This window comes from Macrosteles quadrilineatus, unplaced genomic scaffold, assembly GCF_028750875.1.
Source record: "Macrosteles quadrilineatus isolate MER2022 unplaced genomic scaffold, UCM_ALF_1.0 Scaffold_3__2_contigs__length_128488019, whole genome shotgun sequence".
In the NCBI taxonomy this organism is placed as follows: domain Eukaryota; kingdom Metazoa; phylum Arthropoda; class Insecta; order Hemiptera; family Cicadellidae; genus Macrosteles; species Macrosteles quadrilineatus.
In genome coordinates, this window is record NW_026542596.1 from 445,093 (window position 1) to 454,483 (window position 9,391).

A 9,391-nucleotide genomic window follows, 5' to 3' on the forward strand; every position below is an offset into this window, starting at 1 on the left:
GTAAAGAAAATCAGTGTCCTATATGTAATCTTAAGGTAGATTATAAAAACCTTTGAGGTAAAATAATTATCCTATGGACCTATATAATATATCAAAATTAGGTCTACAAATTGCTATCAAGTCCAAATCAATGATGCTATAAATTTAAACTTAGTATTAAAACACTGTAATTAATTATTTAATTACAAACTTTGTGAATATAGTTTGAGCTGAATGTGGATGAAATTTTTGAGAATATAATTTTGTAATATCTAGTCTGTAGCTTAGTTAAATTTTCCAGTTGTTATTTCTCTAAACAGACATCAAAAATAAAATATCAATAATTAGAAGGACTTTGGGAATTGGGGTCTTTACTTTCACAAAATTTAGGCAGATTTAGGGGAAGAAATCTATGCTCTCCACTTGATCCTACCTTTAAAACAGTAGATCAACAGTTGCGGTTTGCTAAAAAATCAATCAGCTGCAGCACACATTAAACAAATAAACGGTATCAACATTCTGACACATACTTTCTCCCATAAGTTTGTCAACGACCTTTATCATGTGTAAGCGGCGAGAGTAAATATACGGAAATGGGATTTGTACAATTTTGTTCAGAATTTAAAGGCTCTAAAGTTTAATCAAAATCTATCGGGCCATTTTTGGGAAAATCAGATTTTTCCATTATTTTATGGGGTTTTATGGGAAAATGATATATTTACAATAACTTTTAACCCATAATTTTTACAGAAATGGGATTTGTACCATTTTGTTCAGAATATAAAGGACTGTAACTTACTAAAGTTTAATCAAAATCGTTCAGGCCATTTTTGGGACAATCCTATTTTTCCATTATTTTATGGGGTTTTATGGGAAAATCCCCATTAAAAATCAAAATTTTTTAAAAATGAAAAAAACTATTAAAATTGTGAGGACCATAACATAGGCTACTATGTAAAATCAAAACGGGATTTTTTTCTAAAATCAAATTTTTTGTTATTTTATGGGGTTTTTACGGGAAAATAACATAATTTACAATAACTTTTGAACCGTAATTTTTTACAGAAATGAGATTTGTACCATTTTATTCAGAATTTAAAGGGCTACAACATACTAAATTTTTGAATTTTTCGGGCCAATTTTGAGAAAATCCGATTTTTCTGGTTTATTATGAGAAAATCCCCATTAAAAATCAAAATTTCAAAAAAATAAAAAAAAACGCCTGGAGATACCATGGATTAGAACCTACATACCAAATTTCATCGAAATCGGACCAGAGGTGTAGTCCCTAGCTCTGTACACATCCAGACACACATACATCACTTCGAAAACCACTTTTTTGGGTCCAGGGGGACCCAAAACGAATATATCCACTCAAAACTCAAACTCGAAAATTTTAACGTAAACAATACTTTCTCCATATACATGGTATAGGGGGAGAAAATAAAAATTAGTGGGGGGAACTTCCCCTCAAACTGCCAAAAGTGTGAAAGATTACAGTTTCAGATTTACTCTATTCTCATCAACCTAGTTTGTGGGATTCATATAAAACTATAGTTAGCTAAGGTGCTTTATTTCAATAAATTCTATATTGGCCAACATAAAAACTACAGTGGTAAATCCTAAACAGTGGATTGGGGTTTTGGTTGTATGTTGTTGCTTGATGATCCAAAATTAATCCTTTGCATTTTTAACACCGAAACTAGCATTCAACTTCAGGATCAGGTAAAATATAGTTTTTGATTGTTATTAGGGATACCAAACACGAAAACTCTAAAACCACCAGTTCTCATTTTACAGAAGATTATTTATTTATGATTATTATTTTGATTTGATACCCACCTATTTACATTGGAATACTACCTTTACACCACTAATATTCCAGGAACAATCACATTATGCGTCTTCTAGTTGCTCTTGAGACCCACAATGTGTAGTATTCTATCAAATATGCTCATGATGAAATCCCAGATGCTGCTGAATATTTCACAAATATGCATCCTCTGTATTCAACAAACACAGTTAGAATTTAGAACTAGTCAAGTGTTAGAATTGAAACAATAATTAATAGTGTAATGTAATTTTCATCACTCCTTAACGAAAGTAACTATTTTCGATAACAGCTGACATCAATGAAAGTAGTCGTTTCCCAAGCTCTAATTTAGGGCGAGGGAAAATCGATCAGCTGATTTTCCCTCGCTCTAAATTTACTTTCCCTCGCTCTCAATTAGTTCTCCATTTATTCACTACGCGCGCTAGTGTTTTGTTACGGTTTAACTTAATGATTTTAATCAGCTGTATGTATTTTTAAAAGTTGTGTTATTCTTTTATTTTGATGTTTAAACAAAATTTATTGAGAAATATACGTTGGTTTCTTTTTAGAAGATTTTATTTTATTTTGATGTTCAATCAAATTAATTGAGAAATAAAATAGTTTTAATATTACTGAGGTCTGCTATTCTGTGTTTGTGTATTTTTGCGTCGTTATGAAAAGTATCGTTCATAACTCGTACCGAAAGTTATTATCCGGCACTTGCTCCATTATTCCCGTCCTCGGCTTCGCCTCGTACGTGAAAATAGCTCTCACATACTCGGCTTCGCCTCGCACGTGAAATTGGGGTTCCCTGTGTTCGGCTTCGCCTCACACAAAAACTTGAGCGTGCAACGGAAAATGCCACTTTCTGTCCTAGTAATGAAATATACTATTTCCTCCTTAAGAAATAATAGAACAAATCAATATGTTTTAGAACCTAACCTTGACTAGACATTGATATAAATCATACCCCCATGTCAATAATTCTACCTATGTTTTACCATTTAATAAGAAGAAAATTTGACTTTATGTTATGTGAGTGTTAACATACCTCTACTATTGAAACTTTTCATAGTTAAAACTGCAAAACAAATTATGGCCAGGGGAGGATTTAAGGCTATATCTTGGTGGGGGGGGGGTGAATCACGGGGGGCGGGGTTATGGAATAACCCCCAGGGAAAGGAAGGAGGTCCCTGGGGGGCCTCCCCTGGGGAAAATGTTAAATAGGCCTGATTAGAAGTAAAAAAGTGAAAATCTATGCTCTAAAACCGAATGTGTTTCACCATGACAGTTTTTAACAACATTATGCATTTTGCCAATGTAAAATTAAAATATAAAAATAATTAAAGTCATTGTGAGATGAACGAATTTTGAAATTTTGAAACACCCACTCTAATAGAAAGAATTAACTAAAAAAAATCTAAATGCGAAAAATGTTTGTGCCATAATTTATTTAGTAGAAGACTACTGTATAACCAATTAACACTACATCTTGCCCCCCCCCCCCCTTAAATGCGACCCTGATTATGGCTGTCCTATGAATTTCAAAAACTTTTTAAATATGTTGAACTGCTCATGAACTTGCTTGACTTTCTCAAACAATCCTTTTAATATCAGGACTATCAATAATGCACCTGTTTTGTAATTGAAAAACATAGTTATATTCCTTGACTATGGTGGATCAAATCTCAATTTGATTAATTAATCAAACTTTGGTGAAATTAATAAATAGATCAACCAGCGAGCTAGTAGGCATATGTGCCAACAGAAACAAAATAATCACTCTACTACTAGCAAGTGGAGTTGCTAACTTAAATATATAAAAAATCATTGTAGTTTTGTACTGAAGAAATACACTGACATATTTCTCTGTGATTTAATTTAACAGAAAAGGAGCAAAAAAAGAGTACCTTACATGGAATTAAACTGATATTACTTACAAGAAAGAGTCTGAGCTAGGAGTATATTTTACAGCGTAATTAGAAGTAAAAATGAACCTGCTATATCAAAATGCTACCAGCTAGGAACTAAATATGAACCTTTATTAATTAATTCCTACAATCCATTATGAAAGAAGTAAAAATAAAAAAAAACCTTTTATAGAAGGAATGTAGTAACAATGTAATCTTCATCATATTTTACACACTATTTAAATTAGATTTTAGTTTGAAAAGCAATTTGATACAAAGGAAAATATATTTGATATCTAATAGCGTAAGGCATTGAAAAATATCCGTAACTCTTAAAAAAGTTATTTACTTTGTTTTACAAACAACTAAAAACTGTAAGTTATGTTGCATCATAATCATAGGTACTAAAAATTACGTTGGCATCAAGGTATTTAACCTCTATATTAGTAATTGTTAAGTAATCCGCAAGCCAACACCCAGAAATAGGTAATAATAAGTTTTTCCATTTTGTGGCAGACAATTAAACACTTATTAAATCTATACGGTATACAACTTTGTTTAAAATTTGCAATACATCCTTCTACTTCACACCATCATTTATGCACATAATTATTTCTTTAAATAAGCTTTTTAATTCTTTTCATTACAAAAATGCCACTGGTGTAGGCACTACAAAAATTTTGTCTTTGGTTAAAATTTTCTTCAAAAAAGTGTTATTTAATGGACTTATTTACAAACGTTTCGATTGTGTACATTACCATTACCTACTGTATATACTTACAGCTGATTTCAGTTAACTGTGCATCCAATATGTTTTCCACAATGTTGGGTGGCTTATATTGAATAAAAAAATAGGATGATTAAGCGTTTAAAAAGATTAAACTGTGCTTACATAATACAAATTATTGTGATTTCATAAGTTACAAATTATAATAATTTATGATCATTCACTCTTGCTATTGGAATTAATTATCTGCAGTTGAAGATTCTTATCATCCAACTAGCAGACTTAAACTATTTATAAAAATTAATGTTTTTTATTTAGTTAGTTGATCTATTTTGTCTGTTGTTGTTGTGAATAACTGAACCTTTTTAGAAAATAAGGTTTTAATTGTAGGGGAGAGTGTTGTATCTTTGACCATCTTGTACCTTTGACCACCAGTCATATAGTGAAATCTAAAGGCTGTATAGGGAAGCTAATGAGACTAGTTCATCAGCCACCAGAGGACTACTTCACCTTGCATTGGAGATTGTAAACCCTGTTTGTTGGAAGATATTTCAGTTTATTCATTTTTGCTACTGAAAAGTAAAGATTTGTTGACTTATTATTGTTTGTCTTATAAAATGTATATTTTTCCACAAATAAAAGTGAAAGTGAGGAGGTATTAATGTTTATCCTCTAACTACTCTCAGGCCTGCTTTTATAAACGGGCAGACTGGTTATATGCCCAGGAGCGCCGGTGGTTGAGGGGCGCCTGGCGGGCGCCGTACAACTACTGCCCTCCCGTCCTAGGAAAAAAAAGGGGGCACTGCTTTTGAGTTTGCCCAGGGCTTCACTGACCCTTAACGCGGCCCTGACTACTCTTGGATGTTTGAAACTGATATTATCACATATCTTTTGAGAATATAATGGCGGGAAGCGCTAGTGTTGTACCTTTGACCACTTAATAGTGGTGTTTTTTTGACCAGGTCAAAGATACAACATCATCTGTATTCAGTGTAGTTATTACTGGTTTTTATTGAAATATGTTAATGTATTAATATTAAGCCATTGTTTTGTGGAACCTACAGGAGGTTGTCGCGAAGCTCCCCAACACTGCCAAATAAAGTGGATAAGCACGTCAAAGAGAATTTTTCAATTTTGCAGTGGACTTTTTATCCTAAAAAGTAGAATAAGCCATTTTTTAATCTTGATGAAATGAATAATAAGTTCAACTTTGTGTATCTGGTTTTATATTTTAAAAACTATCATGAAAGATATGTATTTGTTTTTTTCTACCTGTTTTGGGCTGAAATCGATATGTTGGTCAAAGGTACAACACCCACTGGTCAAAGGTACAACTGCATGTTGAACCTTTGACCACTATGTAGCAAATTGTCTTTATTACTAAAAATAGGTTAAAACTCATAACAAGGAACTGGAAAAAATATTTATTCTATGGATGAAACAGTTAAGTATCATCGTTGATTTTTTTTAAATAATTGGAGCTTTCCTGTTCCTACAAAAAATTGTTAAGTGAAAACTGGTCAAAGGTACAACACTCTCCCCTACTATTTTACTAAGAATTAAGTGGATGCACTGTTTTATGTCATAACTCAAACTCAACTAACTTTATTTACCTTTTTACAAACATAGAATAACAAATAAACATGTGATTATAATTAATTAAAATAATCTAGTCTCACAACATCCTCCCTTTTAAGTTTGAAAGTTCTTCAACTAGCTTGGTTTGTGTATATTTCTCTTTGGACGGTTGTATGGTTCTGTATTCTGTATTGTATGTGTATTCTCCAGACAAATTTTAAATATTTTAAATATTGTTAGTCTAGGTTTAGGTACATAGACATTGTTTTTACTTCTTAGTCTAGTATGTCTTGGATTTGTTCTATCAGTACCACATCTATATTGAAATATATTTTCAGAATTTTGTAGACATATAGATTCCTGATAGGTAATATTTCAATAATTTTGAAAAGTGGGTATGAAGGTTCAGTTTTGGTTTTATTTAGCACTAGCAGAGTACCCGTCCTTCGTACGGGGTTGGCATATAAGTATAAAATGCTTATTGCAGTTATACTCGAGCTTTGCGTTTGCAATGAGGGAGGACAAATAGTTTGATAACATTTGCTTCTTTAAATTTACAGTATTCTATAGTATTACACATCTACCATAACCATAGTGTTCTACCACTTCACCTAAACAATAGAGAAGAATAAATTATCAAAAATTCGCAAAATATCACAAATTATTCATGAAATTAAAAACATAAACATAACTGTAAACAATCATACTTTGACAGCTAGTTCTCATTGCTTATCACAGTTTTGTATTGCTGCTTGGTTCAAATTAGCTGTTTTCATAAATGCAAAAAAATATAGTGCTGCACCCTGATGGTAAATCTTATAACTTTTTAATGCTTTTGCATATCATAGAACCAACTTTTGAAGTTGAAACAGCTGACTAAATTCTTTAATTCCCTTTAAATATGAATACTCATAAGGTTAACATAAGGAATTACAGAGCCACTGGGGCGGAGCCCGAAAGGATTTTTGAGATAAGAATATGCCTATATGTTAATCGGGAATGTGAGCTATCATCATGCCAAATTTCAGACCAATCTGTCCAGTAGTTAATGCGTGATTGAACTTCAAACAAACAAACAAACACACAAACTTTCACATTTATAATATTAGTAAGATTATCCTGATGAAAGATTTTTGAACTTAAATTGTTACATAGCTGGAAAGGTAAACAAATCTCTAATACAAACAACAAGTAAATAAATACTTCAGCTGATTACTAAGAACAGTAATTCATAACAGTTGAATTCTCTTAGCTGTTCTTCAGTGGAAATAAACTTATCAATAGTGCGCTGAAAAGCAGACACACCATTTGTCACACCAAATGGAACCCTACAGAACTGATAAGGTTTTCCTGCTGCCTCAAATGCTGTGAAGCACTTTTCATGTTCCGATATTGGTATTTGATGGTAAGCCTCCTTTAAATCTATAGTATTTGAAAACATCAACTTGAAAATAAATTCTCAAAAAACAAATTTCATCCGTTTTTACAGGCACGGTGAACCAAGTGAGACTGAAAATAACTAAGTTTCTGAGTCAGATATAAAATTTTCAAGTGTCCTGAACCAGTGTTTGAATGCTCTACTTGCAGAAGGATTTTCAGGATTAATATGTTTGTTTGTTTGTTTTCAGATTAATTTCTCATGTTTGTGCATCAAAACAATTAAGGCAGTTATTCCTCCCATTTAACCACAATAGTTACCAAACCTTCTATTTAATTATAAATCATTATATTTTACACTAGCTGGCCCGACAGACGTCGTCCTGTCCTAATGTGGTTTTATGTAAAATGCTCGTTTATTTTCAAGATGACCTCGTTCGCATGGCTCAATCATGTCCTGGTAGAAGTTCGTTCGCATGGCTCAATGATGTCCTGGTTGAAGTTTGTTTGCTACGCTCACTCACCTTTTGGTTGCAAATTAGCTGTTGTCATAAATTAAAAAAATATAGTGCTGCACCCTGTTGGTAAACCTATTAACTTTTTAATGCTATTGAATATCACAGAATCAAATTAACAGCTGTTAAGATTCTTTAATCTATAAGTATAAAAGAGGATGTTTGTATAATATATACGAGTATATATTTGGCAGTGATAAACTCAGACACCGCTGAACCGATTGCCACGAAACTTGGTACATACGTGTAGAATTTCATGGAATAGGTTTATACACCATAAATTTTGTGATCCGTCCAATCGGCTCCGCCCCAGTGGAGTTTCCCATGTTAACCTTATGAGAAATGGAATTAATGAATCTTAACAGCTGTTTCAATTAAACAAGTTGGCTCTGTTCTATGATGTTCAATAGCATTAAAGTTACAAGGATTACCATCAGGGTGCAGCACTATTATTTCTTTTACATTTATGACAACAGCTAATTTGCAACCAAAAGTTGAGTGAGTATAGCGAACGAACTTCAACCTGGAGGCGAGTTAGCGTAGTGAACAAGCTAACCTGAAGGCAAAGTGAACGCAGCGAACGAACTTCAACCAGGACGTGATTGAGCCGAATAGAAAGACATTAATATAAGAGCAATAATAAAGAATCGGTTATCCTTTGTACAGCACGGATAACCGATGGATGGATTGTGAGAACACAATCCATCGACAGTCCTTCAAAACAATTCAAAACGTGGACAGCGATCGGATGTCTAATTATCCCAGTTGTGAAACCGTGAGGTCCACAACAAGGGGCCAAGACCACAACCACTAAACCAATCTTTGCTACCATCTGAACCACGCTCTCGCACCTGCACCCAGGCAAACAACTTGGAAGCGTGATTCCAATTAAGTGCAGGGACGAGGAGCGGCTTTCAAATCTACCAAAGAACAAGAAAAACCATGGAGGAAGGTCCAAGAACAACGTGCCATTTGAGAGAAATCAGCTGTAACAAACAATAAACAACAACAAACAAAACATTAACGATAATACATGTAATAATACATCGTTCTCCTTTTAAAAAGAGACGAGCTGCCATACTTGTGCTTTACAACAGAAAGAAAATGTGACCTAAGCATCCATTACCATAAGTGGTGCTGATGTGACTTTAAAAACACAGCAAATACCTATATGACATAATTTTAAAAGATAAACTGATTTAAAGTGTAAACCTACTTACTTTCAAAACCCTACTTTTGATGTCATGTCAATAGATCTAAAAGAATATGTATGACAACATACCTTTAGCGTAGCAATATAATCAATTACTTGAAACTGATGCTTCATGGATGATATATGTTTGACCACAATTCTTCAATTTTAGTTAAACCTCTTTACATGTAGCTAACTACATGAACAAATTAGAAATGAAACTGTGAGCAATAATCTACATAACCCTCTAATAATACACATATTTCCTCAATCTAAATAAATCCATATATAAATTCCCAA

The 9,391-nt window shown here is 32.9% G+C and overlaps 1 long non-coding RNA gene across 1 annotated transcript; it reads right to left on the reverse strand.

Annotated features, from left to right (window-relative positions):
- Positions 1–1,765: 1,765 nt before the first annotated feature.
- On the reverse strand, positions 1,766–4,579 carry LOC128988427 (uncharacterized). The gene is made up of 2 exons (XR_008490381.1): positions 4,484–4,579; positions 1,766–1,982 (listed from the first exon to the last, which is right to left on the reverse strand). It is a non-coding gene; the product is annotated as an uncharacterized LOC128988427 (long non-coding RNA).
- Positions 4,580–9,391: the final 4,812 nt, after the last annotated feature.